This window comes from Anomaloglossus baeobatrachus, chromosome 4, assembly GCF_048569485.1.
Source record: "Anomaloglossus baeobatrachus isolate aAnoBae1 chromosome 4, aAnoBae1.hap1, whole genome shotgun sequence".
NCBI classification, from domain to species: Eukaryota; Metazoa; Chordata; class Amphibia; order Anura; family Aromobatidae; genus Anomaloglossus; species Anomaloglossus baeobatrachus.
In genome coordinates, this window is record NC_134356.1 from 641,413,019 (window position 1) to 641,426,832 (window position 13,814).

At 44.3% G+C, this 13,814-nt stretch overlaps 1 pseudogene; it reads left to right on the forward strand.

Moving 5' to 3' along the window:
* The first annotated feature begins 12,266 nt into the window (after nt 1-12,266).
* LOC142302736 (olfactory receptor 1G1-like) lies at nt 12,267-13,225 on the forward strand (annotated as a pseudogene).
* Nucleotides 13,226-13,814: the final 589 nt, after the last annotated feature.

Here is a 13,814-nt window from a genome sequence, read left to right on the forward strand (position 1 = left end):
GGGTGCCTGGTCCCTAGGGCATGGACAGCTTCAAGCCCCTTGCCAATTAGCCAGCCGGGGACAAGATTCCACATCTTGTCCCACCAGTAAACCCAGAGAGTGAGACGGAAGCCCAACGAGGGCGATAGGGCTCCGCAATTGCCTGCTAAGATCCCACGGGTCAGTTCTCGCGGGCCACAGCTCCCAACACACAGATTCACCAGGAGTGGACTTTCCCATTTCAAGCGGAGTAGTCAAACTAAGGACACAAACATTAAGTGGAGGAGGAAGGGACCCTGTTTGCTGTACCAGGGTGTGGGACCCGAATACACTCGCCGAAGGTCACCGGTCACTGGCAATTTGGTTTACCATTCGGACTCTGTGTGAATTCCTCTGGAACTGTGAGTACACCAATACCACCTAGTCCAGCCCTGCAGAATACGCTCTGCAGCATCCATCCCACCTGTGCCCCAGGACAACACCTTCCCTACCCGTGGAAGGGATACCATCCTGCTGCCCCGCTCCATCAGCCCCGGGCATCCCATACCAAGGCAGCGGTTGTGTCACCAACCATCACCGCAACCCACGGGTGGCGTCACTGATAAACTTTTCCCCTGTAAATACCCCCTTTTACTATTGTTGTGGGCAACGGGCCGCTGCACGTGCCCCAGTTCCGGTCTCCACTCGAGCCGCAGCCACGAACCCACATCCGAGCGCCTCGAGTAGCCCCCCTGGTGTGGTCTGTGCCCCCCACCCATGACACATCCATGGTCCCACCCTAGCTTGGTATCATTGCATAGGGGATTGTTGGGGAAAACTGGGATTACCTGGGTTTTTGATGTTACCGGCACTGGGGTTCTGTGTCCCTAAGGGGGTAGGCCCTGCATCCTTGTGGGGATGCAGAACCTTGTAGCACCCTGATGGCTTCAGGGATGCTACATTAAAAACGCATATGTCCCTCCATGTGCTGTGATTTCATGGCACATGTGTTTACTCCATGTGCTATTCGTGATCCAAGATATCACATTGAGATCAGGTAAATTGCAAACTCACCTGTCCCTGCTCCTGCTGCACGTGGTGATGAATTTCCAGCTCTCCTGTGTCCGGCCACCTCTGTCTCCGCTGTGCAGTGCATAACTGCATATTCATGAAAATAATTAGCCAGGCTGGAAGCAGAGACAGCATCGCTGGAGACGGGTGTGTTTCTAAAGCTTTTTATTTTAAATGTGTTTTTGTGGTACATGTTTCAAGGAATTAACCACCGTGTGTTCCGTGGGACATCAGCGATGCCAGAAAAAAACGGACATGCCTCTGTGTGGAAATCACAGACACACGTCTACACCTCACGGAGACACGGTCAGTGAAAAATTACTAACGTGCGCGCAGACCCATTGATTTTAATGGGTCTGCGTATGTCCGTGATTCTAGTACGTATAAAAACTGTCACATACGTACCAGAATCACTGACATGTGAAAGAGGCCTAAGGGAAATAGAAAGTCAAGCCTCCAGTGGACAAACAAGCACAAAAATTGTATCACTGAGAAGTGGAAACATTGCTTGGTCAGATGAATCCAGATGGACCATGTTGATGGCAGAGTCAGAATGTAGCTCATGCTACAAACAGTTACCTTAATAAAATTCAGTTTCGGCAGATTTGCTTTATTTCGGGAGAAATATTTGATTTGCATTTATTACATTTGGTGTAAATCAAATCATCTGGGAATGGGTTTAAAATAATTCTTATACCGATCTCTCCTTGGTCCTATCCATACGTGTTCAAAAGCCGATTTCATTCTCCTCCTGGCCCTCTGATGCACTTCTTTTTTCTCTCTGGGTCATTGAGGGCATTGGAATCATAAATGGATGAATCAATTCTAGCTGGTAGAGGCAGAGTACTGGTGTGGGAACGTCTTCTGGGTAAATTCTGGACCGTCTGATACATATTAATGGATACATTGTGACTGACCAAGTTCATTCCTACAAGGCAGCTTACCATATTGCAAAAGGACTCTCTCAGCAGGACAATGCAACAAGACACAAGGCTCGTATGGTAATGGGTAGAGATGAGCGAACCTGTCAAAGTTCGGTTCACCGATCTTTACCAAGTCTCCGTAGCCTGTAGCCATGGGCTTTATCTGTGCTGGTATCAATAGATGGGGGACCCTACGCAATTTTATTAATTAATTAATTAATTATTATTATTTTTTTTTTATACCATGATAGATCCACAGACAGGGTGTATGATCCAATCACAGATGCTGTCTGGGAGCGGGGTCTGACTGCAGCCAATCAGATGCCAGTGGGCAGGAAAAGAAGTGAATATGGATGAGGAACAATCAGCGACCCCAAAATACAGTTGCGGGAGCAGTTGCAGCCATGGGGAGACTCGGTAAGTATGTCAGGCTTTAACCCTTTTGTTTCCATTTTTTACAGTGATTTATCTGGCCTTTCACAGCCATGCCAATGCTTGACATGGCTGTGATGGAGCCGAAAGTATTCTTTTTGCAAATGAACACTTACCAAACATTGCTGACTTTGGAGCAAAGTGTTTGGTAAGCCGAGCCCGAATAAACCGGCAAAGGCTCCTACTGAATCTAAAATTGGAAAAGCAAACCTAAGAAGTTTGCTCGTCTCTAGTATTGGACTAGTTCCAGGAACATGACAATTAGTTATTTTTTCTTTTCTGGACTTCATAGTCAATAGAATTTTATGCCCAAGAGAATCATTGGGGAGGTAAAATAAGCTGTTCAGAAGATGTCCGTACCTCCACCTAATTTATGACTGTGAAAAGCCGTCCTGTCCGCATGTGCCGTTATACATGCAGACATATTTCAGCAATTATTAAAATTATGGTAAAAATACTATACACACTCTGTATTGTATAGGTCAGTAAAGTGGCTCTAGCATGAGCGCATGCGCACATTACTCTCTCGGCAGGTTTCAGAAAAATGGCACTGTTGTGGCGCATGGGCAGATTAAGATCTTAGCTAGTCATTGAGTCCAGATCTCAATCTGCGCATGCGCCGCCAAGGCACCATTTTCTTGAAGCTTACCAGGAGATTAATGTGCATTTACTGCCACCTGCAACCAGATCGATCTGCGCAAGTGCCACCCATAGCTAAGGATGCCGCCGGCACAGAACTTTAAACAGCATGAACATACTTAGACCAGAGGCAGCTGAGGGGTCTTGGCAGAAATGAAGACCCTACACACAGTCCCGCCCTGATGCAGAAATATCTCATTACACCAAAACGTCTAATGATGAACAAAGAATAACTATGTTGTGGATTTCTATGGTGAAGGTAACTATTCAATCAGCAGAACAGCGCCTCTATGCTCACAACCTTAGTTTACCATTCCTGAACCGGAACCTGAAGAGACGTTCTCTTTAAAACGCCAGTCCTAATGATTCCAGGCCCTATGTGTTTTCTCTCCAATATAGTTGTTCCAAGGAAAATCATAAAATACATATTTACAAATTCACAACTCAAATTTCTGAACTTTGAAACCACCCACCGCTCCCTTCAACCTCCTCTAATGAAATTCCATGGAAAATTTCCCCAAAATGCCCATTTTTAAATTTGGTTCTACTAAGAACTATCCTTTTCCCAGCCCTTTTCTAGATATGGTCGCAGCAAAGTACATATAAATGTAAAAATAGCCACAGCATTGGAAAAAAAAGACACATTGAGAAACCTTTATATTTTATTGCATTTATATTGAATAAAGTTTACATTACTAATTTAGTTAATAGATAAAAAAAAAAACAATTTGGTTGTTTTTCATCAATAACAAAGGAAAGAATTGCCAATTAGATATTATCAATTATCGTAATAAAAAAATTACATGTCTATATGGAATTTTCTATGGCTTTTCATTCTTGCCCAGAGATTTGCAGCACATCTCTAGTTCATGATGTAGTATACATAAGGGAGACATTATATATAAATCCAGTGTAGAACGATGAAATTACTTAAACAGTACTCTGGAACGCTCTACCTCAGCACATCAGACTCTCCCCTACCGTGGAAAGCTTCAAGAGGAACCTCAAGACCCACCTCTTCCAACAAGCCTACAACCTACAATAGCCCTCAGCCCAGTAGACCACTGCGCAACCAGCTCTGTCCTCACCTATTGTACCATCACCCATTCCCTGTAGACTGTGAGCCCTCGCGGGCAGGGTCCTCTCTCCTCCTATACCAGTCTGTCTTGTACTGTTAATGATTGTTGTACGTATACCCTCTTTCACTTGTAAAGCGCCATGGAATAAATGGCGCTATAATAATAAATAATAATAATAATAAAACAGCAAACGATGGACATTTCCAAAGGTACAAATGTTGTGTATTAAATTGAATGTGCTATCTTAGGTAATGTGAATTTCTCATTCATGCTTAAATATTTAAGGGAGGTAGCAGGCCCTGTGCCTTCTGACTAACAGTCTACAGGATAATGGGAAGGAGATAGTAGGATGGGGGGGTTGTGGCAGCTCCGGTGGTGGTGAGTCGCCAGTGGGTCATTGCAGGCTGTAGGTTTCTTGAAAAGATTGATTTTTAGGTTCCGTCTGAAGGTTCCGAATATTGGAGACAATCAGACTTGTTGAAGGACAGAATTCCAGAGGATGGGGAAAACTCGGGAGAAGTTTTGAAGGTGATTGGGTATAAGTGTGGAGGAGAGAAGAAGGTCTTGTGAAGAGCGGAGATTACATGTGGGAAAATATGGGGAGATTTGTTTGGAGATATACGGAGAAGACAGATTATGGACAGCTTTATAGGTCATAGGTAAAGATGGTTGACCACGGGGAGCTCAACATCCAACACCGCGGAGACACCATCACGTGTCACTGCGTTGAGAAACACGTGATGGTGTCTCCACGGTGTTGGATGTTGGATGTTGATCTCCCCGAGGTCAACCATCTTTACCTATATAGTCTTCTACTAGGCATTTCTCCCACTAGCCAGTTTCCTACTCCACACTGATGAGGGGCAAATACCCTGAAACAGCTGTCTGTGGATGGATACCATGTTTTGGTATAGGCGGTTTCCTTGACTGGAAACTGCCCTTCCCGTGGTTGTTCCTTCCCGGTGAAAGACCTGGCTAGTTTCCTGCCAGCGTTGAGAAACATGTGATATTGTCTCCGCGGCATTCTTGTTTTGGCTTTATAGGTCAGTCTTAGTAGTTTACATTGAATCAATAACGATATGTACAGTATAAACTTTACAAGTTACTACTACAAAAAAAATCACTTTAAGCCGGAGCATTAGTTGGTACACATGCATGTTATAAGCGTGTCGCGGGTGGAGGAGGGGACGCTGCGCTCACCCACTGCTCGGGTCCGGCTGCTGCTGCTGTTGCTAGGTGGCTCGTGCGGTGGGCCGGATCCCGGGGACTCGAGCGGCGCTCCTCGCCCGTGAGTGAAAAGGGGGAATGTTTGTGGTTTAGGGATATTGTCCGTGACGCCACCCACGGTTGTGGTAAGGTTGTGACACCACCGCTGCTCTGGACGGGGATCCTGGGAGCGGTGACAGGGAGCAGCTTGGATGTTGTTTCTCCCCTCCGTGGGTAGGGGGGGTTGGTTGTCCCGGGGCCCGGTGAGGGTGTTAGGGATGGCAGGCGGGTTACGGGGCCTGGTGAGGTGCGGGGGCAGCGCTGTGCCGCACGGCACGGTGGTACTCACTCAGCCAATGATCAATGCAAAGTCTCCGGTAAAACAAACGGCTGGATGGACGGGTCCCACAGACGGCTGCAGTAGTTCACCCGGTAGGTTGGTGGTGACTGCCTTTCCCTGCACCTGTGTTGTGTTTACGGTTCCAATGGCTTCCCACCGGTAACCCGCTCCCCAGCTTGGATGGATGCTGAGGGAGCCCCTTTTGCCCGCAGGCTCTGGCCCTGGGAACTGTAGCCTTCGCGGTGACTGTGTTTCCCTTCACGGTGTGAGCTGTTGTCTTCAATCGGGTCTTGACTGCTGGGAAACCCCGGAGGTTCCCTTCGCTAACAGATTTGACCGGTTTTACGGTGACTCCTAGCCTGGTCGGGGTCCGTAGGCCCTGCCAAGTGGTGCTGGCTTCTCTTCACTCTTCGATCCAGTACCGGCGGGCCACCGCCCGTGCCCGGTCCTTACGGGTCACTCCAATCAGCCTCTCCTGCAGACGGTCACCACCGTCTGCCAACCTTGCTGTATGTGTCCGGGCCACACACCCGGACACGGTCAGTCTCCTCTTTTACCACTTCACTGCTCCTCTCCTCAAACTAATCTGACTCCTTTTCCCGCCTCCAGGACTGTGAACTCCTCGGTGGGCAGGGCCAACCGCCTGGCCCACCCCCTGGTGTGGACATCAGCCTCTGGAGGGAGGCAACAAGGATTTGTGTTTCACTTCGGTGTGCCTAGCCGGGGTGTGGGGTGTGTTGTTGTAGTACCTGTAACGTCCTGGCTTGCCCAGGGCGCCACAAGCGCACGTTCACACTGGCAAGAAGACAAAGAAAACCCAAAATAAAAATAATATGAACATATACCCTGCTGTAAATAAATAAAAGCATAATGCATATAAATAAACATAGGGGACTTAGTAAACCCTATTTTTGATCAAAAAAGCGTAAAGCCATCCCACTGCAACAAGGTGTACCCAAATCGATACAGTACCTACACTCTCTAATATTAAAACCTCACAATAAGTCAGAACAGACATCAATCTGAATAAGGGCAGAGAATGGCTGGGTCCCGACTATAGGCACACACCCATGGGAGGCAATAGATGAAATTTTCAGCTCACTGGAAAAAGGGGGTCACACCCTATTTGTACTAAGTACAAGACATTAAAGAAAAAACAAAAAAATGAGGCGGAGCTTTTATTTAGTTACAGCAGGGTATATGTTCATATTATTCTTATTTTTAGTTTTCTTTGTCTCCTGGCCAGTTTGAACATGCGCTTATAACTTGCATGTATATCAACTCATGCTCTGGCTCAATTTTTTTGTTTTTCTTTAGTGTCTTGTACGCAGTACAAATAGGGTGTGGCCCCTTTTTACTGAGTTGACCATTTCATCCATTGCTTCCATGGATGTGTGTCCATAGTCGGGACTCAGCTATTCTCTGCCCTTATTCACATTGAGATCTGTTCTGACATATGGTAAGTTTTAATACTAGAGAGTGTTAGGTACCGTCCCGATTTGGGTACACCTTGTGGTGGTGGGATAGCTTTATGCTTTTTTGATCAAAAATAGTGTTTACTAAGTACCTTATGTTTATTAACATGCACTATGCTTTTACTTAGTTACAGTAGGGTATACATTCATATTATTCCTCTTTTGGGTTTACAAAAAAATCACTTTAGCAAAGCTAATTGAGAATCAATATTTCTCAACCTCTTAAAGACAAGGCAATTTTTTATTTTTACAATTTTCGTTTTTACTTTTCTTTTTCCAAGACCCATATTTTCATGTTTCTTTTAATTTTCTTCTACTTATCTTGACTTGACAAGATGTATGTTTGAATGAAACCGTTCACTTTTTCATATAATACACAGTCCCCAAATATTTTTTTCAACTGTGGTCAGGGGAAATGGTGAGAAACAAACTCAACTCAGTATTGTTGTTTGGAACTCAGTTTTACAGTGTTTGTTGTATAGTAAAATTGGATGGTAGTGTATAGTTTATCAGAGAACTCTGCTTCTTTCTCCTTCTGCACTGATCCTTCACTCTGTCATCTCTGTATTTAGTGGTAAATTAAATATGTATTCAGTGAAGACAGATTTTCAGTTACTGCACTTGGTGTAACTGTCTCTTCTAGAGAAGTTGAGAGCAAAATGTTTGCACTGCTGTGACGCCCTGGCCTATCAGGTCGTCACAGGGTATTGTGCAATCTGCCCTTCAGCACGGTATCCACCCTCCTTGGTTACGGGTCCTGGTCCTTTGGTGTTGCTAACGGCTGAGCCAATCAAAACCCTAGGAACACTTTACACTAAACCCACCAGGCACAACATTGGGGGGCCTGAAGGGAATATGGCCGCCCACATGGGGGGTTGGTAGGGGAGAGTGAGAAAGTGAGAGAAGTAAAGTGGCAGTGGAAGGAGAAGGAGGTGAAGTGACTCTCAGGAGGAGAGATCACGGAGCAGGGTTCCTGAGTACTAGGTGGCAGACGTTAGTCTGGGCCTGGTAGGAGCTGGAACCCCGGTCGCAGGGGATAGTGTCAGGGGGCACGGACTGCCGAGGAGGGCGGCCGGCGGCCTTGAGCTATCACCGGGCAGGAGCCAGGGCACGACGGGGTACATGGACCCTAGGCCAGGAAGTAGCTTCAAGCGTCCTGGCAATTTCCACGACGGGGGTGAAGACTTCAAGTGTCATCCCCAACCCGCTCCAAAATCAGGGTACTAGCGCACTGATGGGATAGGACTTTCCCTATACAGTCCAAAGAAATCCTACGTGTGAAACCTGAGAGCAAGCTCACTCCGTTAGCCATACGGGTGAGCGGCACCCGAAAAGTTTCAGGCTTGAGGGACCAAAGAAGAAAACACAGGTGCCAAGGAAAGGGTCACAGAATAACTGCAACACCAAGGGCACAGACCCAAGCGTGATCCGTCTAAGCTACAGTGGTGCTCAGAACTCTGGCTTACAAGCTATCGGTGTGATTATTTCTGGACTGAGTGAGTACACTGAAAAACCCTTTTCCTACCCCAATGGCACCCCTACATCACCATCACCGGGCTCTCGGGGCAAACACTCCCCTACCCACGGAGGGGTTAAAACACCTTCCTGCCATGCGATCGCCACCGGGCGTCCCCAACAGCAGCGGTGGTACCCAAACTTACCACACACTGTGGGTGGCGTCACAAACTTTCCTAATCCCGTGTATATACTCCCCCACTCCTTTTTGATTCGAGTGTCCGCGTGGACCCCTGGTCCGGGGACCCCTCGAGCCACGGCGGCTCCAGATCCGAGCGGCTCGGCTGCTGGTACAGGGCGGTACACTGCCTCTATCCCCCGCTCCTCCTCACCACTTTCCTTATAATTTCTGAGCAACAACTGCCATCTCCTTTCCCAATAATGGGAAAATCTGTCATCACTGAAGAAGGATTTTATTTATCCAGGTTCTTTATGAAAAAATAATTATATGTGTTGCCATTTTATGAGACCTATAATCTTTTTATTCTTCTATCAATGGACCTACTTTTGGGCAGTTTACATTTTTTTTTTCTTTTATTGCGCTGCTTAACGGGAATCTGTCACCAGGTTTTTGCTCCCAGCATAATGTAGAGACAGAGACCCTGATTCCAGCGATGTGTCACTTACTGAGCTGTTTGCTGTCATTTTGATAAAATCGATGTTTTCTCTGCTGCAGATCTAGCAGTTATACAGAGCTCATGAAAATGCTTGGACTACCTACAGCATGACAATTCGTCCTGTGATGATAATCTCCTGCTGATTAAACAGTGATTTTATCAAAACTACACTAAGCCGCTGTGTGGTGGGGTCATACACAATTCAGCATTCTGAGCACCGCTAGTTCCGGAGTACAGAAAATAGGATTGTATTACAACTGTTGTACCCAGTAAAATAGGTGTGTTCTTATATTATGCTGCTGTCAGATTGGGTAGGAAAACACCTGCTGACAGATTCACTTAAAAATAAATCTTTTTGTGACCCAGTTAAAGAGACGAAAAATTTCCTCTGACTTCATTACAGTACAAAATATTTTTTTAAGCCACACAAACAACAAACAGCTAAACAAAATAGACCAGTGTGAAACTGTAAAATTGTAATATATTTCTACCATATTTTTCATTTTATAAGTCGCACCAGATTATAAGACGCACCCCAAGTTCAGAGCAAAAAAAGGTGAAAAAAATGGGGTCCATCTTGTAATCTGGTGGTGTCTTACCGAAGGGGGCAGTAGCGGTGGTGGAAGAGTCACAGGGGGCAGGGGCGGTGGTGGAAGAGTCACAGGGGGCAGGGGCGGTGGGTGTCCCAGAAACTGAAGGCTGTGCTGGTGCAGCGGAGGAGGCTGGGGCTACAGCGGAGGCTCGGCGGCTGCGGACGGTGATGGCTTCAAAGAAATGGCACTCAGAATCAGCGCAGATTGAGCTCTAGGCTCAATGGCAAGCTGAGATCACATTTGCGCAAGCGCCCACTCCCGGCGCCATTTTCCTGAAGTCCACTGGAGGGAGATCAATGGGCCAGAAGCAGATGAGAGGAGAGCTCCATCTGCGCATGCGCCGACTCCGGGCAGCATTATTTGAAGTCCTCACTACCCAATCCGCAGCACCAGTACAGCCTCTGGAGACCCCACACAGCAGCCCCAGCTGCCGGAGACACCGCACAGCGACTGCAGGCTGCCCCAGCACCATCCACCGCAGACCCCGCACCAGCCGCCGCAGCATTCCCCAGGCCTCTTGCGACCACTCTCCACCAAGCTACTTTCAGATTATAAGACACACCCCACATTTTTCTCCCAAAAATGCGTCTTACAATTTGAAAAATACGGTATATAGAATAGTAGAATTTACATGTGTGTAGCCACATGAGATATTAGTGTGTATATATATATACATATATATATATATATATATATCAGCCAATGACTACATGTAAAACCTATCCCTCAGTTATATGTTCCTCCATGTGTACAGATTGACTAACTGCGTTGCACAATACAGTTCAAAGCAGAAGTTTACATACACATCTAAAAAGACAAATATGCATGATTTTCTCACTAGTTGACGTGAAATCAGAATAAACCTTTCCTGTTTTAGGTCAATTAGGAACCAAAATTATTTACATTTGCCAAATGACAGAATAATGAGAGAGAGAAAGATTAAGAATTATTATTACTTTCTGCAAAGTCAAAGATTTACATACAATAAGAGTACTATGCTTTAAATAATATGGGACAGCCTATATGATGATGTCATGTCTTTGGAAGCTTCTGATAGGTTTATTGGCAACATCTGAGTTAATTAGAGACACATCCGTGGATGTATTTTAATGCACACCTGAAACACACTGCTTCTTTGTGTAACATCATGGGAAAGTCAAACGAAATCAGCCAAGATCTCAGGAAGAGAATTGTGAATTCGCACAAGTCTGGTTCATCCTTTGGTGCAATTTCCAGATACCTGAAGATGCCTCATTCATCTGTACAAATAATTATACGCAAGTACAAAAAAGATGGGAATTTTCATCCATCATACCGCTCTAGAAGGAGACGGGTTCTGTGTGCCAAAGATGAACGTGCTTTGGTCAGACATGTGCATATCAACCCAAGAAAAAGTAAAAGACCTTGAGAAGATGCTGGAGGAAGCTGGTAATATTGTGTCATTATCCACAGTGAAACGAGTACTGTATCAACATGGGCTGAAAGGCCACTCTGCCAGGAAGAAACCATTACTCCAAAAGATACATAAAAAAGCCAGATTAATGTTTGTAAGTGCAAACAGGAGCATTTTTGGAAACATGTCCTGTTGTCTGACGAAACACAAATTGAACTCTTTGGCCATAATGACCATAGTTACCTTTCAAGGAAAAGGAAGAAGCTCTGAAGCCTAATAACACCATCCCAACTGTGAAGCACGGGGGCGGCAGCATCATGTTGTGGGGATATTTTGCTACAGGAGAGACTGGTGCACGTCACAAAATAGATGTCATCACCAGGAAAGAAGATTATGGGGCAATACAGAAGCAACATCTCAAGACATCAGCCAGGAACTTATAGCTTGGGCCGAAATGGGTCTTCCAACTGGACAATGACCCAAAGCATACTGCCAAACTGGCTACAAAGTGGCTTAAGGATAACAAAGTCAATGTTTTGGAGTGGCCATCACAAAGCTCTGATCTCCTTCCTATTGAAAATGTATGGACAAGCCTTTAAACATTCATTCTCTAATTCTGGCATTTGGCAAATGTAAATAATTTTGGTTCCTAACTAACCTAAAACAGGAAAGGTTGATTCTGATCTCATGTCAGAGAGTGAGAAAACATGCAGATGTTTCTTTTTAGATAGTGTATGTAAACATCTGGTTTCAACTGTATGAATCTAGTAGAGATAAAAGAATGTTGATTGATATGAATTAGACCATTAATTCCCATAATTTTTACAGTACGGGAACTGAAAAAAACTTTTCAATCTTGGAATCTTGGGTACAACAAGATCCCTATCCCAATCTAAAGGTAATAGCTTTTGCTTCCTCTTAGGAACTACTGATTATTTTCCTAAGACGTCCCAGGTTCCACAAAACACTGGTTTGGAAGCTCCCTACCAACTGGATTGGTGTAGCCCTTACGATCATATACATTGATGGAGAATGTGACGGATGTTATTGAATTCTACATAATAGCTTTCTCCAGAGTTTTTGGTCAAAAAATATTTTTATTTCCCACATTTCTTGTTCTGTATCTCATATGTCTACTGTGGAACATGTTAATATTTGTGATACTCTTTATGGATCTTCATCTGCAGAAACCAATGTACTTCTTCCTACGTAACCTCTCCTTTGTAGATGTCTTGTACATTTCAGTGGCGCTTCCAAAGCTAATGGACATCATTCTTACTGGAAATAATTGGGTTTCATTTACTGCTTGCTTTACACAATTATACTTTTTCGCTGCCTTCGCTTGCACAGAAATTTGGTTGTTGACCATGATGTCTTACGACCGCTATGCTGCCATCTGCTTCCCGTTACATTATGTGCTAATCATGGAGAAGAGAAAGTGCAGCCTCCTCGTAGCCGGTAGCTGGCTTTCTGGATTTTGTAATTCCCTTTTGTTACAATATTTGCATCACATTTGTCCTTCTGTAGCTCCACAGACATCAATCAAATATTCTGTGAAATGAAGACATTGACAAAGATTTCTTGCAGGGATATCTATGAATTCCAAACAGTGATTTTAATGGAAGCTTTGCTCATGGGTTTGTGTCCTTTCTTACTCATTTTGATGTCCTACAGTAAAATTTTAGCAAATATTCTGGGCCTAAACTCCATTGGTCAAAGGAAGAAAGCCTTCTCCACTTGTACCTCTCACCTTACCATCCTTCTAATATTTTATGGGACCTTACTCTGCATGTACATGATACCACCATCAGCTCATTCCGAGGAACTTGACCAGATATTTTCAATCCTTTACCTAGCAGTGACTCCCACACTGAATCCTTTGATTTATAGTTTAAGGAACACGGAAGTTAAAAATGTTTTATTTAATATATTATTCAAAAATATATTTTATAAAAACCGTAGTGTCTGCAGATGTGTTTCTTAAAACTAGGGTTCAGATGCAACGTCAATATTAGCACCCAGATCCAAATGGAACCTTCGTAATCCACTATATGGGTCCTTCCTGATTTTCCCCTTGGTAGCACATGTCCTGGATGAGGATATGGTCCCATTGTCCATGTGGCCTTAAACTGCACTCTCGAAATGATATTATTAACATTTTAACACTCTAAAGATCTAATTGGTTTTTGCTAGACAAAGTGACATTAGAATAAGGAATGCAAGTAAGCATAAAAGCAAACTAAAAACAACAAAAACATTATTATGGTCTTGGAAAATGTCAACAAAAATGATATAGAAGTTTTTTTGTTAATTGTTCTTCGACCTAGCAATATAATTCTACAGTACTTACAAACACCCAAAAAAATTTGAGGAATTCCCTTTTTTTCTCTTTTGCAATTTCACTGTACTTGGAATTTTTTTCCCACTTCTTATTAAAATGAATGTTAAAATAATTGTTATTCAAACTACAAGTTATCCCACAATAAAATAAGCCCTCATGACTACTTCAATGAAAATTATTAAAAAGTTATGGCTTTTGGAAAAAAGTGAGAAAGAAACAAGGTCAAAAACAA